The 26,085-nt window shown below is 38.7% G+C and overlaps 1 pseudogene; it reads right to left on the minus strand.

Annotated features, from left to right (window-relative positions):
* Positions 1-9,159: 9,159 nt before the first annotated feature.
* On the minus strand, positions 9,160-24,037 carry LOC110199082 (nuclease EXOG, mitochondrial pseudogene; annotated as a pseudogene).
* Positions 24,038-26,085: the final 2,048 nt, after the last annotated feature.

Here is a 26,085-nt window from a genome sequence, read left to right on the forward strand (position 1 = left end):
ACAGCCTATTGTGCATATAGCTATTCATGACCCTATTTAGGGTTCTCTTGGCACAGATATGAGTAGTTTGCCATTTCCTTCTCCAGTTCATTTTATTGATGAGGAAATGAGGCTAACAGGATTAAATGACTTGCCCAGGATTACACAGCTAAGTGTCTGAGGCCAGATTTGAATTCAGGAAGATGAATCGTCTTTACTCCAGGCTCAGCACTCTATCCCCTATGCCATCTAACTACCTAGCTGCCTGTATTATTACTGAGGCAGTCCCTTTCTCATCCATTCTGTTCTTTCTTGACCTAGGGTTGTAGCTGAGATCCTTCTGCAAACTAGGAATGTTGTAGACCTCTACATCTACTTTCTGGGCTTGCTACTTACTGAACTTGTATTCATGTGGGCATGCTAATGTTAACAGAGGGTTGTATGTCATGGTGTTACAATTCAAACTGTCTGTCAGGGTCCCATGCATAACCCTGGTATAAAGAAAATATACTTTTACTACTTGACGCTGTAGCTCCTGAGGTCCCACCTGTGTGCTTCCTATTTCCATAAAACTGGGGTAACATGATTGATATTAAACATAAAACATTTCCTACAGTAAAGTAAAAAGCAACCCCTGCTCTCAAGGAGTCCAATTATAGGGGTAGTACATTGCCAAAGACTTTGACCCTGACACTTCAGTCCTAGAAAAATGCCTAGTCACTGTTATGTGCAAATTTTGATGTTTTGCTCACTCAACTTGTCCTTGACTATTTTACATTTTTGGTATGCTGATTCAAGGGAAAACGGTAAGCAGAGAGGTTTATCACATCTGAGGAAAGTGGGGAGTTTATAATATTCCTATTATCTGGTAATATTCTCTATGGGTTTCTGTCTAACCATCAGAAGAATCCAGTGGTTTGGTCACTGAATAGTAGAGTTTGTAGCTGCTACTGGGAATGTAGTCTAAAGGCAGAGAATCAGTTTCTGCCAAGGAGATAATGTCTGAACCAGAGCAACTATTCATAAGCAATTAAAAAGTTTATTAGAAAAGTTGGTGTATCTTATTATTCATGTCTGTATTTGAATTAATTAAGGCATAGGCAGAAGTGAGTCTCAGTCTATATATGACTACAAGTATATACTACTACTACTTTTACTACTACTACTACTACTCCTACTACTCTTACCACTACTACTACTACTACTACTACTACTACTACTACTACTACAATGAAGAACATCTAGCATTTATATAGTGTTTTAATGATGGCAATACATTTTACCTATGTTAATTAATCTGATCTTCAAAACAACCCTGGGAGGTAGGTCCTATAATTATCTTTATTTTATAAATGAAGAAATAGGCTGAGAAAGATTAAATGATTTGCCCAGAGTCACACAGCTGGTAAGTGCTGAAGACAGAATTTGAATTCAGGTCTTTCTGACTCCCAGTCTTATGCTCTAGCTATTGTACCACCCAGTTGCCTCCAAAACTGCAGACATATGCAAAAGGAGAAAATAAATGTATTGGATTTTCATGGTCTTTTATGAGAATTCTTGATGTGTTTTGTTACTTCGTGACTTTTGGTACTTGTCTTTTTAAGGCCTATCATACATACATACATACATGCACACACACAGATATATATATATATATATGTATAGATATATATATATATCTATACATATATGTATAGATATATATATACACATTATAGATACAGAAGATATACAAATACATAGAGAGAAAGAGAGAGAGAGAGAGAGAGAGAGAGAGAGAGAGAGAGAGAGAGAGAGACTAGGTTATTGATTTTATTGAGGTTAAGACTTACTGCCCCACATTGCTCTCCCTGAAGAACCACACATACAGTTGATGTCACATTAAATATGGCCAAGGACTGTAAAATATCCTATTCCAATGACTACAAGAGAACAAATATTACTGGTGCTTGTATTCATTTATTTTTTTTCTCTCATGGGCAAAACTCATCACTCCACCACTTAAGCAGAGATGGGAATTTCTAGGAATTTCAAAGTCATTTTGTCTTCACTGATCCCTTTAATATCAAATGGGAAGCTTCTAATAATCTTGAATTGGCTTCTGGAACTGAGAAAACTGGAAGTTGCTAATATCTTTAGTGACATAATAATTGAAATAATCAGATCAGCATTAAAATTGTAGATGGGATTTGTGTAAGCAATGAATTTAAATGTATTCATCACACGACCTGCATAATGCAATAGTCTTCACAATCAAAAATTAATAAACATGAAAATCTGCAATGTATTTATGCCTAAAGAGAATAAATATTATGGTCCCATAAGAACAATTGAATAATCTCAATATTGTTTTTCCTCAAATCAACGACAATTAAAGATGACTGGATCAGAAAAAATAAATTAAGAAAACAGAACTAAGGAGAAGATACTTGAAACCAAACCAAAGCTAGATTGTTCACATGTAATCCCTGAAACCCCGAAGCATTCTGAGATTTGCTATAAGGGCAGGCCTTGACTTAAAGCCACTGAACTCTCAGTCACCCTTAAAGCATTCTGCTAGTTTCACCCATGGCTAGGTATTTTGCTCAGACAGTACACAAGTTGCATCATCTGGTCAGTCTGCTTCCTAACACTTTAGTAGACCAATAAATCCTTGTCCTTGGTCCTGAACCTCCTGAAGTCACCATCCAGAGCTTTGTGCAGCTCCTCTCCTGGAATGAAGTGGCCTTTTTCTGGCAATTTCCTTCTATGCATTGCCCCAAGCACGTGCTGGAGCTAGCTCATAGTGTCTCAGGAGAACCAATTATTAAATTTCAGGGAGACCATTTACACCTTGGAAACTGGCAAAAGCTACAAATCATGTCTTGACATTCTTTTCTAGATAGTTGTTAAATGTTTACCAGCATGTCCCATTATTGACCTCATTGTGGAAACCTACATTTTCAAAAATGGCAAATTAGGAGGCACAGATTTACAGTAAGATTCACAATAGTAATCCTTTAAATTTAGGTTCCCCTAAGTGATTTAATCTGGGATTTAAATACCTTAGTACTTTCAAAGATACATAAAATCATAATAATAATAGATGTTGATAAAGGATTTTAAGGATTATGAAGCTATTTGATCTGTGCAGCAACCTTGTAAGGGGAGCTAACACAGTTATTTTTGTCCTTATTTTACAAATAAGAAAACAAAGACTGAGAAAGTATGAGTGCTTTTTCTAGCATCACACAGTAAGTAAGGTTTCAGTGCAAAGATTCAGAACCAGATCTCTCTACTCTAAATCCGAGTTTATATATCTAAGTCTATTAAACTTGCCACATATCTATGTAATGAGTCTCCATTTCTCTCATTTGTTGCTACCTAGTAAGCATAAACCTTGCACTGAAGCACTCTTCCAATAGCTCATGAAGGTGATATCATATCTTTGAAGGCTTTGCTCTGTCAGGTTCTTCTGACATGGAAATATCACAGCACTGACTTTGCTGCTACTGTCTGCGAACAAACCTACTGATGTTTAGAAAGCCTCACCATTAGAAGAGTGTTCCCTATGTGCTGACGTGTTTTGAGAGGAGACACTACAGAAAATGGGTAGCTGGGTAGCACAATGGATAGAGTGCCAGGCCTGGAGTCAGGAAGACTAATCTTCCTGAGTTCAAATCTTGCCTCATACAGTTACTAGCTCTGTGACCCTGGACAAGTCATTTTACCCTATTATCCTCAGTTTCTCCATCTGTAAAATGAGTTGAAGAAGGAAGTAGAAAACCACTCCAGTATCTTTGCCAAGAAAACCTCAAATGGGGTCATGAAGAATAACTGAGCTGAATAATAGAACTGAAACAACTAAATAGCAATAATTGCAGAAAATTGCTAAAACTGTGTATTGTGATGTTAAAGTTCCACAATCTGCAGTATTGAAGAAAGTGCACACCCTGTGAAATCACACATCAGTCAGTCAATCAACAATAAGCCCTCACTATGTACCAGACACTGGATCTTTGAAAGATTAAAGAAGAAGAGAACTCTACTCTGTCCTGTCCCTCATTTATAGGTTTTCACAAGCCACACTAGGCAAATGCAATGTTACTTCATAGGTATGGTAAGGATTTTACCATGGGCATATTTCCTGTTTAGAGAGTTAATATGATGTCTTATTCAATGAAATTTCCCATAAATATACAATATCTTCCCATGTTCAATTGATTTATAGAAATTAAAAGCTCTTTGAACTATAAATATGTCATTATATGATTTCTGGGGTGTGTGTGTGTGTGTGTGTGGTGTGTGTGTGTGTGTGTGTGTGTGTGTGTATTGTCTGGAAACAGTTCCTGGGGACCTGTTCAAGATTCGGTTCTGTGAACTATATATGCTGTATGTATAGTCCATGAAATTTTTATTATTGTTATTATTATTTATTATTTAATATCCATAACATATAACATTATACATAATTATATTATTAACATTTATATATCATTTTAAAATTTGCAAGACACTTTTCTTTTTTTATTTGATCTCATTTGATCCTTACAGCAACCTTGGGAAGGTATAATTTTTATTTTACTGATGAGTCAATGGAGATATAGAAAAAATATTTGCCCATGGTCACACAGCTAGTAAGTGTATGAACCCAGAAATTCCAGACATTTATGCCATTCAGTCAACAAACATTTATTAAGCGCTACCTTTTTGCTAGGCATGGTGCTAAGTTCTTGGATATAAATACAAGTAAAAACAAAAAAAAAATCATTTCTTCCCCCAAGGAATTGATAGTCAAATGGGGATGACAACACATAAAAGTGGAGCTGAGTAGAGGTGAGGGAGAAGCTTCTCACATGGGTCTGGAAAATCAGGAATGGATGGCCTGGGTTCTTCCCCAAAATTAAAGTCTCCTAGTTAGTGAAGCTGGATGTGATGTGGATTATGCTACAGCTTTCATGGGTTATAAAATAAAGAATTCAGAACTAGAAGAGGCCTTAGGAGTCATGTAGACCAGGGGTGGGGAACCTGCAGCCTCAAGGCCATATGTGGCCTTCTAGGTCCTCAAGTGTTGCCCTTTGACTGAATCTCCTTAATAAAAGGATTTGTTCTGTAAAATGTGAACTCAGTTAAAAAGCCACACCCCAGGATCTGAAAGTCCACATGTGGTCTCAAGGCCACAGGATCCCCACCCCTGATCTAGAGCAACCTCATCATTTTAAAGACAAGCAAACTGAATCCCAGAAGTGAAATGAGTTTCCTGAGGTAATGCAATAAATAGCAAAGCCAGAATTTGAACCCAGATTTTTTAACTGACTCTAAATCTAAAACTCTTTCCATTATACAATGAATTTCCCCACTACATGGTTTTCTTTAGGTTAATGGGGATTCAAGTACATGATGTGATGTATTCTTAAAGGGGTTGGGGCAGTGTGATGTTGGAGCCAAAAAAACCTAACGCAATCCTAGGTTGCATTAGGAGGGACATAGCTACCAAGAATGGGAGGTAACAGTCCCATTGTGCATTGCTTTTGTCATAATTCACCAGGAGTATTGTGTTCACTTCTAGGCACAACCATTTAAGAAAGAGTCAGATAATCTGGAGTGTCCAGACCATTGCAGTGAAGATGGTGAAGGACTTTGAGGCCATGTCATGAAAATCTATTGAAGTAAATAAAAGTGTTTGGACTGGAGAAGAGAGGGTTCAGAGGGACATACCAATATGTCTTTCAGTACATGAAAGTCTGTCATGTGGTGAAGAGACTGGACAGATTCTCTTGAGAATCAGGAGGTTGACCAGGAGTGATGGGTAAAAGGTGCAGAGAAGCCAATTCAGCCTAGATATCAAGAAGAATTTATTACGCCTAGTGTAGCCATTCAAAAAGGAAATGGGTTGGGTTCTCCCTTTGCACAGTTCTTGGAATATTTCATGTTGCTGTTCAGTAATGTCCAACTCTCTGTGACCCCATTTGGGGATTTTTTTGGCAAAGATACTGGAGTGGTTTGCTCTTTCCTCCCCCAGTTCATCTTACAGATGAGTAACTGAGGCAAACAGGATCAAGTGACTTGACCAGGGTCACACAGCTATTAAGTGTCCAAGGCTGGATTTGAACTCAGGAATATGAATCTTCCTAGTTCCCAGCCCAGTGATCTATCCATATGTCACCTAGCAGCCCTCCTACCACATGCTAGATGCTTAATAAAAGTTTATTGACTGATTGACCTCAAACTTGGACTGGAGGACCAATTGTTGTGTCTGCTAGATTGGCTACTGAGGACCCTTCCAACATTAGAATTCTGTCATTCTGTGTAAACTGAGAGGTCAAAGCTTACCAGTGGTGATTTTGTTCTCCTACACTATTTTATTCAAAAACCAAAATGTTTATAAAAATAAGGAGATCCAATTTCTTCATCACAGACAGGAATCCTTATCTTGCCACTCATCTCAATACAGCTAAAGACTTTGGAGACAGTGGGTGAGTCCTCATGCCTTGAATGTCTCCCCAAACTGTATCCTGCTTACCTCCTCTACCTAAGAAAAAAGGGTTCCATATCCCCTGGTCATAGTGGGATCTGTTCTCTGATTTCCCCAGAAATGAGAGGTGCCAGCAGAAAGTCAGAGGAAGGAAATAAGGGCTAAGAGAAATGAAGTGGCAAAGAGCAGATGCTGGCCAGAAAAAAAAGGCTGGGGCAGGCTAGTCAGGGGTGCTCAAAAGGAAGGCCTGTATCTTCCTGATCCTGTATTTGATGCATTCTTTTTGCCAGAACACAACAAAGTCTGAGTTCATCATGATATCTCCATTCTATTTTAAGGCTTCTATGTTTTGAGGAGTCAAGAGAGATGCATAAAAAAATTATAGAAATTGGTTCCAGAGCCCTGAACAGAAAGACAGCCATGTGGTCTGATACATTTAGAGAAGTCCTAGTTGTGCCCCCAAGGTATCTCATTGTATATTTTTATAACCCAGAAAAGAGTTTCATGCAAACACAAAGTCAAAGTCTGGCTCAAGGGATGTGGAGGATGGGACCATAAAGCCTCCCTCCCCTGATACTCCAAGCTAGAGATGATATCTCTCCCTGTCTCTATCTCTCTCTTGTCCTCCAATCCTGCAGAGGTTCCCAAACTTATTTGGCCTCCTAACCCCTTTTCAAAAAAAAACAATTACTCAGCACCCTGCTGGAAATCTATTCTCTTTAACCCTTTAATTTTTTTAAATTTGCATCATATACACACGTGTGTGTGTGTGTGTGTGTGTGTGTGTGTGTGTGTTTTAAATTGACACATCTTAAACTTAATAATTTATTGTAAATTTGTGGGGGGGGTTTCCTGCATTGAAATTTGATGATGTAATATTTTATCATGTAATCATATAGTATCATATTGTAAACAAGTCATTACACATACATATTCCTGCCAATGCATGCTGGACTTCCTCACAGTGCATGACAGGTTCACCTGTCAACACTTGCTTCTTAAGACCTGTCAGCAGACTTGACAACTGATTGGTTATAACTTGCATTTTGTGTATTTATTTGGAAAATAATGTAATCACTACAACTTGAACTCTGTTATACAACAGATGAAACAAACAAATGGTTTCTCAACATTTTCTTCTCTTCATTCCTTATTCTTCCATTGCCCCCTTATTTTAACAATCTCCCCAATTGCCCCCGAGGCTACTACTGTTCCCCTGGATTGTTCCAGTGCCCCCCAGGGGTCATATTGTCTAATTTGGTAATTTATGCCCTAGACTATCATGTGACCTCTTCTCAGCACCTAATCACACTGTAATTTTTATTAGAGTCATTTGTGGTTGTCCCCATCCCATCCAATAGGGTGTTCCTCAAAGAGAGAGTGGTCATTGCCCCTTTTTTGCCTCCCCAGTACCTCTCCTGCACATAATAGGTGCTTGGTAAACATGTAGAGTTCACCTGCTCACTTGCCCCACAGGTGCTGAGTGTCTCAGGGACTTCACCTGCCTCCCTCATAGGGCTGTACTGGGTAACACATAGGAGAATGTTCCTGAACCAAAGTGCTCTATTACTGCAAAGGCCTATATACCTGTGAGCTGTAATTATTATTAAGTCTGTCATAACCCAAGGCAGCAGGGGCAGGTTCTCCCCAGTCCACCCTACCTGCCCCAGGTGCTGCCTTTGCTCTTAGCTAGCTTTTAGACTCTATCTATTTGGTACATTTTATACAAACTAGCCAGATTACAAGATAGAGTACTGCTATGTGTATGCATGCCTAGAAGAGATGGAAAATCTTGTCAGCTCCTGATCATCTACCTAGCTACATGTAAACAGAGACTCACATGACACAGGGGGCATTTCTAGCTGGTTTGGGAATTTTCTATGATAGCTCCTTCTAGCAAACTGGGAGGGTTTGGCATTATGGCTGAGGAAATGAAACACCTTTTAGCCAACCTAAAAGGGAAGGAACTAGCTCGTTCAAAGATCTGAGCTGTCAGGACCCAGGATCACAAGTGCCCATGGAAATAGACATGAGACTCTGGGTCAAAGGCTTCAGAAGAACCAGGGGCAGGCTTAAATATAATACATGCTGCTTCTCATCTTTCTCTCTCAGTTGGAGGTGTCCCAACATTAAAGGGGAAAAGAGAACCTCTGGGGAGTAATTTATGAAGACAGATGTTGGCATTCCCCTGAAGAAGAGGTACCAGAAATAGGATGGAGGAGGGCTGCCTGGCCCATCAGTAGAGGCAAATGTGATACTAGGTATGGAGATGATGGGTGTGACTCACACCGAGATACTTGCTCAGTCAGAACTGTTTGGGGGAAGATGTGATCAGACATGGGATTCCAAAGGGGTTCCACCAAACATCAGGAAGGGGACTTTCTAAAATACACAATCACAGGGCATTTTAGAAGTGTTTGGGTGCATTAAGGAACAATGCATGGGTATGAAATTTGGTATCAAAGTGAACCTCTCTCTTTACACAAGAAAAAGAGAGGAAGAGTAGCCACCCTACAACATCAGTTCTCTGTAGCTAGGCCTATTCCAATGAGGAATAGAGGAGGGCAATGAATGTCATAAAATCACTTAGTTTTGAGACTCAGCTGTCAGCCTTGCTTAAAAGCAAAGCTACACCAAAAGTCAAACCAGGATGAGATGGATGCAAATACTGCCCTGGCTCAGTAAGCATAGCATCTAAGGACAATGTGGACACCTTCTAGAGACCCTCAGCCTGTCTTCCTTTCCTTCACTTTTGGATGGACCACAGAGATGAGCCCCTCCCCCTTTGTGTAGAGGCACATGAGATGCTCATCAGGCTGCATCCCATCCTTCTTCAGTTCAGACATAATCTTCTCCAGTTTCTGTTCCAGCCATACTTCCTGGATCTTTCTTTTGCTCAGGTACCACATGACCTCCTGCAAGTCCAGAAGCTTTCATGTATCCACCTAACAGAGGTGTCTGGTGTCTTTTGTTTTACCCAAACAAGGGAAGAATACTATCTCCATCATCTTCTCTAGGTCATGGATACTTACCTAGAACTCTGTGAGCTGGGGTTGGAAGCCAATTGAATCATTGGGCACCACAAAAGTGCCCAACATCAGGGTTTCAGCGGAAGTGAGTCTTCTGCAAGCCAGGATGACCTTGTAGAGCTGTGAGGGGACAGCAATATTGTCCTCACCAGTTACCTCATGGGTAACTCTCTTCTTTCCATCTTCTACTGTCTGTGGCAAAGGTAAGTGTCCAGATACTATCCAAACATCATTAAACTTCTCTGTTAACTCTTGACAATGAGTTTCAATCTTCACATCTTGCTTTGGGAGATGTGTTCAATGACCATTGAGGCCCCAATTTTGCCTGATCTTAGGATGGAGTATGATTTCTGTAGCATATGGACTAGGTCCCAATCAGAAGGAATCCATATTTCTACAACATGATTTCTTCTGATGGTTCTGCCAATTTTCTTATCCTTGAAGTAGAGTCTTTGTCCTAAATGCAGGGGAGCCCCTGGGCAGTGAGCCTGGCCCCAGCAGCAACCATGATGGACTCTACCATGAAGCCACTGAGGAAGCACTGGGCACCACCTAGGTGAGAGTCCAGAGCTACCATAGCTTCCATGGGGACTCACCAGTGGTGTTTAGAGCTTCATTTTCTTCCATTACCTCTCAGTATAAAATATTATACCAATATCTCTGTCTAGATTCATATTTCTTCATGAATCATTTTATTCCCCTCACCATCTTCTCAGAAGTACCTTTGGCACCATTCCTCTTTCTCTCTCTCTCTCTCTCTCTCTCTCTCTCTCTCTCTCTCTCTCTCTCTCTCTCACTGTCTCTGTGTCTCTCTTTGTCTCTCTGTTTCTCTCTGTGTGTCTCTGTGTCTGTCTCTCTGTCTCTGTCTCTCTGTTTCTGTGTGTCTCTCTTTCTCTCTGTTTCTCTCTGTGTGTCTTTCTCTCTGTCTCTCTCTGTCTCTCTCTGTCTCTGTATGTCTCTACCTCTCTGTCTCTGTCTGTCTCTGTCTCTCTGTCTCTTTTTCTGCCTATCTCCCCTCCCTCCATCCCTCCCCCCCTTTCTCCCCCAGGATAGGAGAATGAGATCAACACATATTTATGTACCTTGCCTAACAATAGTCCTCAATGACAGGTAGCAGTATAGTGTATGATTTTGAGAAAGTTATCTCCCCATTCTGGACCTCAGTTTCTATATCAGAAAACTGAGAAGGTTGTTGCAATGATCTCTGAGGGCCTAGTCTTCTATGATCAGTCCCCATCAATTAATTAGCTAGTTTGCAATCAAGGAATTCTGTGTGAAATAGTGAGGGAAACTAGCTGACTTTTGATAAACACTTTCAATTTTTAGAGTCAGAATTTGAAACCAGATTGTTAGCAAGGCTGCAAAACATACTCTGAAATACATTTAATGTCCCCAAAGAGGTGCAATAGGGGACCAATGAGCTCATTCTGAGTTTCCATGTTGTGGTCATCAGTATAAGATCTTCATCATTTTCTCATCTTGACTTTTATGAGGATTTCAGTTCTTTACCCACCCCACGACCCCATCAGAAGTTATAGTTGTACATTTTCATGTTTGAAAGGAAGTTGAAACTTGCTGGCATATGCGGAGCAGCTATATGTGACAAATCTGAATGCTCAGCTCCAACCAAGAAAAATAACCCACTTTCTGAGCCTGCCCAATCTAAAGTGCTTTCTTACTAAATCTACTTTATGGGAAATCATTCATAGACACATATCAGGGTTGTTATAATGATGAACAAAATAGTCCATTACGGAACTCTTGGCACATCTTTGGGCTTTCAGTGGCTAGTTGCTCACACAATTTTACATTCAAAAATCATGGCTAATAGAATTATTGCTAATATAATCATTTCAGACACTTTTAGCAATGTCAGTCATTTTGGAAGGAAATTTTATTTTAATGCATTTTCTCCCTGGACTTAAATGGTCTTTTCCTTCCCCATGTATGTCCAACTACATTTTTAGATTTGTTCTTCAAAAGGATCCAGAAAGAAGAGACCTAAATGAATACCTTATTTATTCCTGCTTCTTTCAGAGATACACTCCCTTTGATTCCAAGGAATCATTCCAGAGATACCTCACAGAGCTTAGTGAGAAATAAGGCACATTATTTTACCTTATCTGTCTGAAATTTTTTAGAAAGTCACTCACGTCTTGATAAGAAAGGAAGAAATTGATCAGTCTGAAAATACCTGTTGAGTGTTGAAGATGCTTATGATCTAATTACTCTTAAATCATTGATTTGTTGAATGTGGGAAAAGTGGAAATGAATAATAACTGTTAGTTTTTCCCTCTTACTGGCCTAAGTTCTGAACAGAAATTATATATCTTGATCCATTTTTCTGGGATGTTTGAAAGAAAGACAAGCCAATTAGCATTTGTGTAACTTCCCTGACGATAGTACACTGTATTCAGGTAACTCCTTCTAAGAATAAATTCTTCATTATGTTATAATTTCTATTTAAAAGAAACTAAAGGCAACATAGCTTAATGGGAATAGAACTGGCTTTGTTGTGAGAAAACCTGGGTTTCAATCTCAGCTCTACTACTTATTACCTGAGTGACCTTGAGATAACCGCTTAACCTCTCTGGGCCTCAGTTTCACCATCTGCATAATAGAGGGTTCAGATAAGATGTGCCCTAAGGTCCCTTCCAACTCCAAATCAGTGATTCTATGACCACCTCATTCAAAGAGTAGATCAAATGGTATGCACCTATGGCCAGAATGGTAACTATTGCATAGAGTGCTGGATTGGGAGTCAGGAAAACCTGAATTCAAATCTTGTCTCAGAAACTTAATAGCTGTGTGACCCTGGGTAAGTTATTTAGTCATTCTGCCTCAGTTTCCTAATTTATAAATTTGCACTTGCTTCTTAGGGTTGTAAACTATTATCACTGTCATCATCATTTAAGTGTATTTAAAATGAAAAACTCTGCAAATCTTGTATGAGACTTGGTCCAGAGACTTGTGCTCTACTAAGCACCTTCAGAACTAATGCACTAGTGTTCTGTAACATCAATGCTATCTCCGGTCCTTTGTTGTGAAACCTTAGGATTTGACCCATCCCATCCTCCTTAAAACAGCTCGTGTTCAAAATCATGTAAAAAAATTTAGGGTACCTCAGAAAAGGTCATTCTGCAGCTATGTATTACAATTAGAATGGATCAAAAAAAATTGTCCTTCTATCCCTTTCTCTCTGTTCATATTGCCACCAACCTGATTCTTCTTCATTGATCTCTTTCAGTTTCTCCTCTCTCTAATCCTTGCTCTACAGAGCTACTAAAATAATTTTCCTAAGGCACACATTTAAATAGGCCACTCTCATGTTCCACAACCTTCTACGGTGACCTATTGCCTTTAACATGAAATACAAACATCTTATTCTGACATTTAATCCCTTCCACAGTTTTGATTCCATCTACTTTTTCTGCTATATTTTATGTTGCTTCCCTTAAGTAACTCTATATTACAGAAAAAAAGCAAACAAATAAGATGTTTCTGGAACTGTTTCTTTACCTCCCACCATTTTTACATTTACACAAACTGTCCTCCATGCTGAAAACGCACCCAGCCTCATCTCGGCCTCTCAGAATCCTTATCTTCTTTCAAGACTAAATATACATCCTACTTCCTCCATGACTCCTCCCCTAATTTTGTGAATAGTTAGCACTTTCTCCCTCTTCAATTTCCCTTCTATTAATTTGTGTATAGTCTGTATCTTCCCATTAGAATCTAAGCTGTAAATTCCTTGAGGGTAGGGATTGTTTAATTTGTATGCATGTCCCTTAGTATGCCCCAACCTAGTACAGTGACTGGCCCATAGCTGAATCTTAATAAATATCAGTTGACATGAAAAGGTGGTCATTTCCCATTTATTGAATTCAATCAGAGTCAAAACAAAACAAATAAACTTCTTGTCCAGAGGAGCCTGGTCTAAAAACAAGCATGAAGTCCATCTTAAATCATATCTCATTATGCCATCATGCCTCCACACACATCCCCATCTACAGTTAGAGGACACAGGTCATATGCTTTCATTTGGGAAGGTGGTTCAACACTCTAAGCAATGCCAGATGCTATGTTATTGATTCCACTCTTGCTTGCTGTCAGCCCTGCACACAAGCTAGTCAGCTATTCATACCCAGCAGCATTCGATTCCCACAGGTACCATCTTAAAGGAAACTATTGATCTTTGTCAGCATGCAATGACATGAACAAATAGGCAGTGAACCACTTATTACTTGCCATGTTGTTTCTCATTCTGTGTCCCATCACAGAAATTTCAAATTCTTTTGACATTTTTGCAATGGAACAGGTCATGCTAAGTGCAACTAGAGACTCAAGACAGCAATTCCATTAAAAAAATGGAGCATTAGATGAGATATTGAGAAGCACAGATGGTACTCAATCGTGTCCATCAAAGGGGAAGTAGCTTTCCAAAATATCATTAGCCCAGCATTCCCTTTATACCACCACCTTTGTGGTATTTGTTTTTACCATTTAATAAACATCTCTTTGCCCACATGCCTGAGAAATTCAATTCCCTTTTCAGTAGGAGAAAGTGGACCCTGACTGATTTCCATTATATTTACATATCCTCACCCTAGCTAAGGAAGCCATCAGCAGGCTTTCCAGAATGACAAGCTGATGGATGGGAGTCTCTGGTGCAGAGAAGAAGCAGAGCCCCAAAGGATATTGTTTCTCCCTCCTTTTGCTTTTCTGAAAAATACCACACACTACTCATCTAGGGTTGCAAATACAGAATTACAATAGGAGAGATTCCCCTTTTCATGACCAGCATAGAAGCTCCTTAGGGGTGTAGGGTGTGTTCAGGGAATACTAGTACCTCTGGTGTGAGAGAAGAGGTATAAGACTGACTACCAGACTGAAGGTCTACAGAGCCATTGTGCTGACCTCATTATTGTATGCCTGTGAAACCTGGACAGTATACCAACGTCAGGCTGGGAACCTGAATCGCTTCCATTTCAATTGTGTTAGGATGATTCTGAAGATAACCTGGCAGGATAAGATGACAGACACTGGGGGAAATCACAAATGGCTCTTCTTCACAAAAGGTCAAAGCCTCTGATCTAACATTCTTTGGTTGTTTAAAATCCAACTCCCCTTAAAGCAGACACACATAGAGTTTTATGTGTCATTCTAGAAAGACTATGGTATCATTAGTCAAGCAGTCAACAAAAGCATATTAATTGCTTACTATCAAGTCAAGTCAACAAGCACTTATTCAGCCTCTACTATTTGCAAAATGACGACAGCAACAACAACAAGAAAACAGTTTCCGCCCTCAGTGGGCTGATGGTCTAATGGGAGAAGGAAGAAGAGTGAATGGACAGCATGCAAACATCTATGGACAAACTGCCAAGCATTCAAACTCTACTGCAGAGAGTTCAGTGGGCTGGCCATATTGTTCAAATGCCAAACCTAAGCTTAACAAATAGACGATTTTATGGAGAATTCACACAGAGCTCTCATGCTGGTCGGAAAAAGTGATACAAGGACATTCTCAAGGTCTCTCTTAAGAACTTTGGCACAAGACTGCCCAGCATGGCATGCCCTTATCAGAGAAGGTGTTGTATTATGTGAACAAAACAACTGAAGCAGCTCAAAAGAAATGCAAGATGCACAAATTTAGAGAATCCACCCCAAATGTTCACATGGACTATTTGTGCCTGATGTGTGGTAGAGCATTCCGAGTTATATTAGTCTGATCAGCCACAGGCAGACACACTATAACTTGACTCTAACAAGGTGATGTCATTTTGGTATTCTTTGAGAATGAAGGACAACAGCCAGCCAGCAGCTCCTTAGCACCCTAAAATGGTCAGTTTAACAGAATGAGCAAAAGTTCTGGATGTAGAAAAGAAGGTTCATCTCCTGGCTCTGTTCCTAACTTCTTTTCTGACTGTACACAAGACACAAAAAGTTCTCTGGGCAGTTGCTTCTTCTTCTGTGAAATGAGAGAGCTAAACTAGATATACTCTAAGGTCTCTTACAGCTCAGAATCTATGATTCTATAATCTCTACTTTGAAGACTTGAAGTATTCAATTTGTGTTGTGGTGGAAATGTTATTGGATAAGAAATCAGGGAGAGTGGGGCTCTCTGGTCCTTCTCTATTATTAATGAGCATGGTTAATGTCTTTTCTGAGCTCCAGTCTCAAAGCACCAATTGCCTTTAGGACATATCAAATGAGAGGTCCCATAGGCATCTTCAACTCAACATGTCCAAACATAGAAATCATTATCTTTTCCCCAAAGCTTTCATTTATTTCTGCTTTCCCTAATAAATTTGACAGCACCACCATCCTTCCACAACTCCTCACTTGTGTGCATCCCACATATCTAATCTACTGCCAGACTTATCTCTACCTTCACAATATTTTTCATATAAACCACCTTCTCTTCTCTGCCACCACTGTGTGCAGGCTTGCGTCTCCTCATGTTTGGACTGTTTCTGGTTGATCTCCCTGACTCAAGTTTCTACCCATTCCAGCCCATCCTCTATTCATTATCAAATTGATTTTCCTAAAGTACAAGTCTTATCATGTGATTAACTATTCTATTAACTCAAATGGATCCCTTCCTTCTCCCAGACCAAACATACAATCCTTTGCCTGATTTTCAAAGCTCTCCATAAACTGGTCGCTTCTACTTTTCCAGTCTTATTACATCTTATTCTACTTGCTCCTATCACTAGACATTCCATCTCCCAACTTTGTATTATCACTGGCTATTCCCCATGATTAGAATTATCTGCCTCCTCATCTCTAATTCCTGGCTTGCTAGCAAATATCTCACCTTTAACAAGAAACATTTCTAGGACCCCTTTCCCTCTAAGATTATCTCCAATTTATCCTATATACATATATCTTGTTGATCCATAGATGTTTGTATACTGTCCATCCACTCTTCTTGCTTCTCACATTAGACCATCAGCTCATTGAGGGCAGAAACTTTTTGTTTGTTGTTGTTGTCATTTTGCATAATGGAGGCTGAATAAATGCTTGTTGACTTGACTTGATAGTAAGCAATTAATATGCTTTTGTTGACTGCTTGACTAATGATACCATAGTCTTTCTAGAATGACATAAAACTCTATGTGTCTACTTTTAGGGGAATTGGATTTTAAACAACCAAAGAATGTTAGATCAGAGGCTTTGACTTTTTGTGAAGAAGAGCCATTTGTGATTTCCCCCAGATGATATCAATCATCATTACAAATATCATCACTTTCCTAGGTCATAAAACAAGCATGTTCTTAGGGACAACTGAGCAAATAGAAGCATAACAATAACAGCATCTAGGTTTGAAAAGACCTTGGTGATCATTTCTAGCCCAACCCAGGTAACAGAAGCTAAGAAAAGAAGAAAAGGACTTGTTCCAGGTCAAATTCGAAGTAAGAGTGGAGGTGAGAGAGGTAAATCATCTGACCAGCAATTTGGTTCTACTTCAAGGTATGAACCACAATTTAACCATATATTGAATAGCCTGCAAAATTCTGTGATTTAAAAAAAATATTCCTATTTTTTGTGAGTTGCCTGCCTTCTAGCTATTTCTCAAGCTTGCGGCTGTCACTTAACATCATCAGTGTGCCCTTTCTAAAGGATTTGCTTAGGAAGAAGGCTAATTAGTACCAGGAAGTGACTTGTGATTTTATTTTCCTCCAGGTTTAAGTTGAAGCATCAGTGGTTTCATAAGGGCAAAAGCTATTTTGCTTTCCTTAGTTTGAATCCCCAGGTATTGCTTCATTGTCTGGCACAGTGTAGAAGACTGATAAATATATGTTTAACAAATGATTTGTAGGTTCCATGGTTCTAAGGAAGATGGAACTGAAATTGGGGGTGATGGTTTGAGGGACATGCGTAGAGGGGCAGGGCATTACCTCAAGGAAGCATGGAACTTTTGTATTGCACCTACTCAGAATATCACTGGCCTTTTAACAGAATCCTACCAAGTCAGAATTGGAATCCAACTCTGTAAATATCTAGTACGATGGGATATGTGGAAAAGAATCCCTTCTATAAAGCATCTAACAAGTGATCTCCAACATTTGCTTAAAGATAACCAGTGAGAAGGCACCCCTTACCTCTCACAGGCCTCTCATTCCACTTTTCAAGAGCTCCAATTGTTATGTAAGTGTTTCTTTGTAACACATCAGAATTAACCTTTTTATAGCTTCTGCCCATTATTCCCAACTGTAGGCTCTGGAACCAAATAGAACAAATGTAATCTCTCTTCTACTTAAAAGTTTTTCAGATACTTGGTAGCAGGAACCGAGCCCCAATCTAACTTTTCTCTTCCCCAGGCTATGCACCAGTTCTTTCAATAAGTCCTCACATGGCATGAATTCGAGGCCCTTCTTCACCTTAGTTGTTCTCCTGTGCATTCTATTTGATTTGTTAATAGCTTTCCCAAAAATTATGGTGCTTAGATTTGAACTTCAGGCATAGTCTGACCAGGGCGGAGCAGGGAATGAGAATCACCTGCTTATCAATGGAATCTATTCCCTCTGTTAATGGAATATATAGTATTACTGGCTTTCTGGGCAGCTCAGGTTGAGTTAGCAGTTCACTAAACTACCTAGATCTTTTTCAGACAACCAATAATGCCCCTCCCCATTTTAAACTTTCATTCATGTCACAGTCTAGCTGCCTACTTTTAAGAGAACTGACATACCATTTCCAAAGGGCTAGATGAGGAAGTCCCTGCCCTTTTTGTGAAAAAAGGAGATACTTTGAATCACTCCAAATCATGGTGATGATGGCCTAAAGTGGAAAAGGGACCATTGATCCCAATATTTCCTAGTAAACTGAGTACTCTGTCTTCTCTTTTGGGAAAGGTCAACAAATCAAGGAGACAGGGATTTTAATAGAGGATAGAAAGCATGTGGCAGGGCCAAATGGACTGAACATCCATACGATTGGTCTCTGAGATCTATTGGTAGCATTCAGGCTATTGGATCAGAGGAACTATCACAGTGCCATGGGGTATTTGGAGATCTAAAATCCTGAATTTTAGAGTTATAGAACCTAGAAATGATGCCCAATTCTGCCACTGACTACTTGTATAACCTTGGGCATATCATTTCACATTTCTGGGCCTCAGTTTCCTTCTTGTAAATTGATGGAGTTAGATTAGATGACCTATAATATCCTTTTGTGTTTGAATCTATGATCTTAAATCTTTTCTGGGCATCATTTTGTTCCTCTGTAAAATGGTGGGGCTGAATTAAATCACCAGCTCAGAATCTGTTATCCTATATAGAGCTGAGGTGAAGTTGGCATTCACTGAGTAGCTTCTCTCTAGGCTGGTTCTTTTTTTTTTTTTTCCAGTGAGGCAATTGGGGTTAAGTGACTTGCCTAGGGTCACACAGCTAGTGAGTGTCAAGTGTTTGGTCTGAGGCCGAATTTGAACTCAGGTCTTCCTGACTTCAGGGCCAGTGCTCTGTCCACTGAACCACCTAGCTGCCCTAGGCTGGTTCTTTCAACCTGAACACTATCAATAACATTAGGAAAGCAAAAATATGGCAGATGTGGACATAAGACACCCAAGTTTCATTAAAAATCATTCTGTTTTGTTTTCTTACACAGGCTGGATCAATTTGGAAAATCTGCTCAGTATGAAAATGCAGGGCCCATTTAGTCTCCTTCAGTGAAGCATTGCTATCCTTGTGATAGCCTATCTTGAGGTCACTGACATTTCTAAAGGATCCTGGGGATGTTAACAGGCATATGCTACAAGAGGCATGAGTGGAATTCCATTGGAACCTATTATCATCAGGATTGGCAGGATTCATTAGACTACAGGCTCTTTGAGATCAGGGATGTCTTCTACCTTTCTTTGTATCCCTAGCATTTAGCACATTGCCTAGTACATAATAGGGACTTAATAAATATTTACTGGATGACTAATGAGGTGATTTCATGCAACCCTTGAAAAATTAGAAAGATCACAGCATGTATACCTACAGGGTCAGAGGACTGAGCTGTTTCTCTGAAAGCCAACCACATGCATCTTTTTCTTCTTAATGAATAGATGTATACGGATGAATTAGGCCTCTTCAATTTTAATTCTCTTAGGTCTATTTTGCTAATTTATTAAATGAATGGGATGACTTAGAAATTATGATCTGGGACAAGTCATGTAATCTTTGAGGGACTCATTTTTCTCATCTATAAACTTAGAGAGTTATATTAGATGGACACTAAGTTCTCTTCCAGATTTAAGTCCACGATCCTAATATATACCAGGTGTGCCATCAACTCCTCAATTGTCTGCAAACTCCCTCCTCTCTGGGTCTAAAGCTGACTTACCCCACTTGTACTTTACTTCACAAATTCAGAATGGTTCTTGAAAGTTTAGAAGGGTAGTGACATGGTACAATTCACTCCCAGGGTCCTGGTATGAGGAGGCTGCATTCCTATTATTCAATAAGATAGCTCCTGAGCCCCCATTGATGTGTTTTTACATAAAAGTCACAACAGCACCATTAATGCTTAAACATAAAACATTTGCTAAATCAGAAAAACAAAGAATAACATAATAAAATTAATTTAATAGAAGGCAAAAGCAGGAATAATCAAAGCATCATACACTGACCATAAATCTGGGTTGTGCACTCCCATCAATACAAAAATGTATTCATGGAATGAAAATGGTCCACATTCTAGAAACTAACAAGCAGACATGTGAGTAGAGAGATCTACTTACCTGAAGCCTTGACTCCAGACTGCAGGTTTTTATTTTTGTTCTCTTTAGGAAACAATTTATGTTGTGTGTCATCTGCTGGTCAAAACCATTTCTCTGACAGTTGTACCCCTTTCAATTTTCACAGCTCTCCTACTGCATGAAGCCATTTCTATTGTACTCTTAGAACACTAAAGGAGTGTCAAGTAATTTTAATGCATAGGCACTTTTGGCAGGGGGCTGAAGAATTATTATGCTCTTAGTAAACTACATTAGCCTTACACTTTTTTTTCATTGAAAAACAATCTCAACTCTGAAATCATCAAAGCTAATCAACTCTGTTTTCTACAGGGTAGAGAAAGTTCTTCCTCATATCAAGTGCAATAAAGGAGAATTAGAGCTAAGTCCCTGAAGGGCTGGCTTCTCTCTTCTTAGTCTATAGATGGCATTGGAGGACAATAAGACCAACCATCTTTTCAGTAAGCAAAAGGATTCATTTCTCTAGACAATTACTTCTCAGCCAAGCAACTGAAGACTCTGACCTTGTTCAGTCAATTTCTCTATATTTTCTCATGCTGGCTTCTCAAGCTTTTGATCTTTTGATCTCTGGTTTCTTTAAGCAACTTCTCTCATTGTCTTCTGTGTGTTCTATTCCTAGATTCTTCTGATGATTCTTGTACTCATGTTCTTTGGATTTCCAATACCTCAAAGCAGGGCCACCTCATGTTTAATGGTTGAGCTCTTTCTTAGGACTTGAAAAAAAAATCACATACTGTTTCTGTCAGTTCTGTCTACAAAAATCCTTATATAATTGTCTGATCAGATTCATACAGTTATCTGACTTATAGATTCTTAGTTACATCTTTCAACCTCCTGAAAACAGTCCTATGTAAATGAACTGATGGACAACAATGTCTTGCAGCTATGCACACATTAAATCAGAAATTTCATCTCTGATAGAGACTGTTACTTCTCTTGACCTCTCAAGAACTGTCTCTGGGCAATGTTTCTTCTCAAGCTGATTTCATCAGTGTTCTACTCACAAATGTTCTTCTTTCATCCTTTGCAGTAAAACATCCACTTAACAAAGTAATCAGGACTTTATACTAAGGTCTTCTGGTTCTTTCCCCTGAGAACCAACAAAATAAGGCCAAGCTTTCTTTCCCATGACAACCTTTCAGAAACTCAAAAATAGCTATGCTGTTCCGTTGAGCATGTTCTTCTCAAAGCTAGGCCTATCACCTCAACTAATTAATTCCTTAAAGACATACCTCTCAATACAAGCTAAGATCACATTAGCTTTGTTGAATGCTGAATTGCTGTCCAATCATGCCTCCAACATTTGTGAAATTGATTTATTGAACCCAAGCGTAAGACGTTATATTTTTTTAATTTAATTTCATGTTACTGAAATCATCATGGTAGTCTAGACTTTGGGGACTCTCTTGGGTTCTGATTCTGTTTATCCAGTGTGTTAGCTGTCCCATCTGGTTATGACCCATTGGCAAATGTGATAAATATGTTATCTATATCTGTAAGTCATTTGTGAAAATGCTGAGCATTAGAAGGTCAATAGCCAAACCCTGGGACATTCTACCTGCTCATCATCACACAGGCAGTAATTATCTGAAGTGGGCTTTAAACTTAGGTTTCTATGTTTATTCTCACTTTCATTTTTATTTATTCTATGTTTATTTACTCTCAGTTGAGTGATACAATGGATAGAATGTTGGACCTGAAATTAGAAACACCTAAGTTCAAATCCCATCTTAGATACTTGCTAGTTTTTTATGGTGAGCAAGTCACTTGACCTCTGTCTGCCTCTGATTCCTCATTTGTAGATTGGGGATAATAATAATACCCACCTCCAAGGATGTTGTAAGGATCAAATGAGATAATCTGCATGAAGTGCTTTGAAAGCATTACATTATACAAATGCTAACTATTATAATTATTATTAGCTAGAGTGCCTTATCCCCCTTATTATAAAGTTTAAAGAACTATACAAATGAGAATGTCCCATATGAGACACTTGCATTCAAGAGGGACTTTGATACTTTGTAGAGGCAACTAGAAGGCAACTAGAATGGTTGAAGCTGAAAATACCTAGTGATGTTTAGCCTGGAGAAGACATGGTGGAACGTGATAGCTTTCTTCAAATATTTAATGGGTTTCTGGGTGGAGCAGGTATGAGAATCGTTCTGTTTGTCCCCACAGGCTAGAAGCAGGAATAATGGGTAGAAGTTACAAAGAGGCCAATCCAGGCTTGATGTCTAACAAGGCTTCCTAACAATTAGAGCTGTTCAAAGACAAATGAGTGCAGTATGAATTTACATAGATGCATATGCAAGTACATGTCTATATAAGAGTATGATCATAGATATCTAAATATATGTATAAGTAAGTGCATGTATGCATGGGCATATATATGAATATGTATATCTGTGTGCATATGTCTACATATGTATGTGCATATATAGCATATATACATGTATAATATATATATAACCATAAATATATCCATGCTTAGTTGTAGCTTTCTTCAGGTTGGGGGGGAAGGGGAGAAAAGGCATAAAAGAACAAAGTAAAGAGTGTGTAGCAGAAAACAAAAGAAAACTAACAAGGAAGCAAAGATGGACAGCTCTCAATACAACATATGTTTATTATATAGGTTTTCATGAAATGGAAATTTTTTTGCTGCATGTTTTGAATTCTCTCTCATGTTCTGTTGTGAACATGGCAATGCTTTTTTTTTCTTATTTTGTATTACTTTAGTTTTAGTATTTAAGTTTGTTTATTTTTTCTTTTCTTATTTTGTATTTGAGTTAAAAAAAAATTAAATTACAAAAAAAAAAACCCAACAACCCAACAATTAGAGTTGTTCAGAAGTGGAATGGGCTAGATGTTCCAGGAGAGGCCTGGGGAGATGGCTGAAGCTGACCAGAAAAAGAGAGATCCCTTTGGTTCCAGAGAATCTCCTGAAGAAGAGGAAAGCTAATCAATATTTCAAAGTCACTCAGGCCTAGAAGGCACTTTTGTAAAAGAGGAAGTCAAGGAAAAGGAATCAGTCCAGACTGAGGTATATGGAATCATTTGTCCATGACACCCCTTGCATTCTCTATGATGTAGCTCATCTCAAGGCACCTATAATCGAAGCCTAGGTTCCATGTGCAGATGGATATCTTCTTACTTTTGCAGTCTGTATGCAAAGGATTGATGGAGTGAAGATCCAGGTGATAAAAACCAGAGAATCTTTTTCTCTAAAGATTTATAGTGATGTTTTTATTTAGACAACTCTATCTGCCATAAGGCCCTGAAAATTATAGAGCCCTATGGATCCTGGAGTTAAAGTAACTTGAAGTCTGTCTGTCAGCTCATCCAGAAATGAGGACAAACCAGAATAAATTATAAGAACATCTCCTTAACAGATAATACTTGGATTGAAAACCATCTAGTGAGGTATCATTTGCTGGGAACATCTCATCCATGAAATCTGCTCATCATTGAAAGCATTTAACTGTTCTCTTGAGGTTCCTGTGTCCTTTCTCCCTATCAACGATTTACATGCTTCTCAGAGTAGAGTGGGTTTTCTCAAAGAAATGGGCATATCTATCTACTAAAGGGAATGAATTAATTAGCTGAAGTAGTCCCAAGATTTCTGAAAGCAATTTTACATGAAGAAATTACTTTGCTGTTAGAACTTTCTCCAGGAATGGATGAGAAAGAAAGAAAAGAAAGTGTCACCACTATGGGAGAAGTTTTCTCACCTTGTAAACCCTTCTCAAGGAAGAATTCAAAAGTGTTTTTTCCCTCACCCGACTTCATCTGGAGGTAAAGGCTCATGATCACCTTCAGAGAAATGGTCATACTTTCTATTCAATGACTGGGAGCTAGTCTCTATCTATTTCAATTTTTTCATGTTGTCTATCTTTCTAAAGGTCAATTAATTATTTGATCATATGAGAATTGTCTGAGGGTTGAATGTTGTGCAATATTCTTGTCATTCGATTTCAACTGGAAAATTTTGATGGAACCCATGACAAGGTGTGTGAAATGGACTTCAGACATATGGGCTATCTCTTTGGAGGGGGGAGGGGAGTGCCTGAAAAGTAGTGGATTCCCCATCCTTGAAGGCCTTCAAACAGAAGATGGACACTGTCGGATATGTTATGGTGGGCATTTCAGTGACTACTGAGGTCCCTTCCAACTCTCATATCCAGATCTCTGTGAGCTCATGCTAAGTATTAATCAGTTATTAAAACATGCTGCAATTTGCTTTATCCCCAAGTATTTCTCATAATTGCTTAGAATCTGTAATCCAGATAGCTGTTAAGCTCACCTCTGTGAGTCTTAATAGTGTGGAATTATTAGTGCAGTATAATAATCAGTACAGTAATAGAGTAGAATCTATTATTATTTTAAAATGATATTATATTTGATAAATAAAACAATTTAACTCATTTTGAACATTAAATGGTTTCTCCAAAATAGTAAAATCCACATCCTACTAGCTTTAAAAGGGAGATTTCTGAATGCAGAATTCATTTCTTCTTCACAGGTTGTATGAAGTACCTGGAATTCATTGTTTCTCATTTATTCCTTTTCATAATCCCTTATACCCACAGTTCCTTCATATCAATTCAAAGCCTAATAAAAGCATCAATATTACTGAATAAAACATGGGGAGGCTAAAAAAAAAAATTTTATTCTTAACATTACATAATGTTAATATGCCCCATATTCATTATTTAAATGAAATATTGATTGAATTCATAAATAATTTCTCTTTACTTTAACTATTTTATGACAAACTTCAACTAAGATATAATTATAAAAGTTGAAACTTAAGCCAGCGAATACTTGTTAATATGTTCAATGCCTACATTTGAGCAGGCTGCTTTTCTGTTCACAGAGGACATCAGATTTTGGATCAGAGTTAGGGCAGTCAGAACTTTGCCCTAAGTTGGAGAATTTTCTCCAGGGTAGAAAATTTAGAGGCCTTCTGACAGTAATTGTACTACTATAGGGAAGAAGGTGATGGAGGAGTAGGAAAACTTTGAGGTAGGGCACAGGTATGGTAAGGTGGAGCTAATAAAAGAATCATGAGAGCAGGACAGGTTCAGCCTTCCAAAAGGGAGCAATTCAACCATGTTCTATGTCTCTGTGGCAGGGTTCTTTAAGTTAGAGGAAATAAAATGTGGGATTTAAAGTAGAGCCCTGGCCTAGTGAACAAATGCTCTCTGAAGTGATATTAGTAGCTCTTTGGTCCTCAGGGAAAGGGGCCAATAGTGGACTAAGGAAAGGTCAGATCCAATCTTTGAGTCACCACCAAGAATTAAATATGCTTTCATCTAATTCTGGCTGTACTTAGAAATGCCTTTGGGAAATCTCAGAATATAACTGAAATGTAAGTCCTATTTGATCTTCATATATGTGGATAAAAGATTCCCTAGTTCCTAAATAAGTATTTAAGGTAACAGTGCAGGGAAAGTACAGCCTTTATTTCACCCCACAGAAGATGAAAAAGAAAACATATAAAAGACTCAGACATCCCATAAACTATTAGCATAATTTCACTACCTCTTAGCTTAATCTCATCTTTCTCTCTGGGTCTTCATAAAGTTCCATGGACTCAAAATATCATCCTTTACTTTTTAATCCCCTTGCAAAGAAAATTAGTATGGAGTTGTTAGAGAACCACCCCATTGAACTTTTCAGTTGAAACTGACTTGTGTGAATGACTACCAGTCTCAAAGGAGGGCTCATTGAGTCATCAGGGAACTCCTTGAATCAACCCCTTGGTGTTTTTTAAAGAAAGGTTTGGAATTAATTTGTGCCAAAAACCTTTGGATTCATAGCTAGTCTTAAAAAGTGTGACCTCCAATCCATCACTGGCTATATACTATTTATATCAC

The sequence above is a fragment of the Phascolarctos cinereus genome, unplaced genomic scaffold (assembly GCF_003287225.1).
Source record: "Phascolarctos cinereus isolate Bilbo 61053 unplaced genomic scaffold, phaCin_HiC Scaffold_4;HRSCAF=312, whole genome shotgun sequence".
Lineage (NCBI taxonomy): Eukaryota > Metazoa > Chordata > Mammalia > Diprotodontia > Phascolarctidae > Phascolarctos > Phascolarctos cinereus.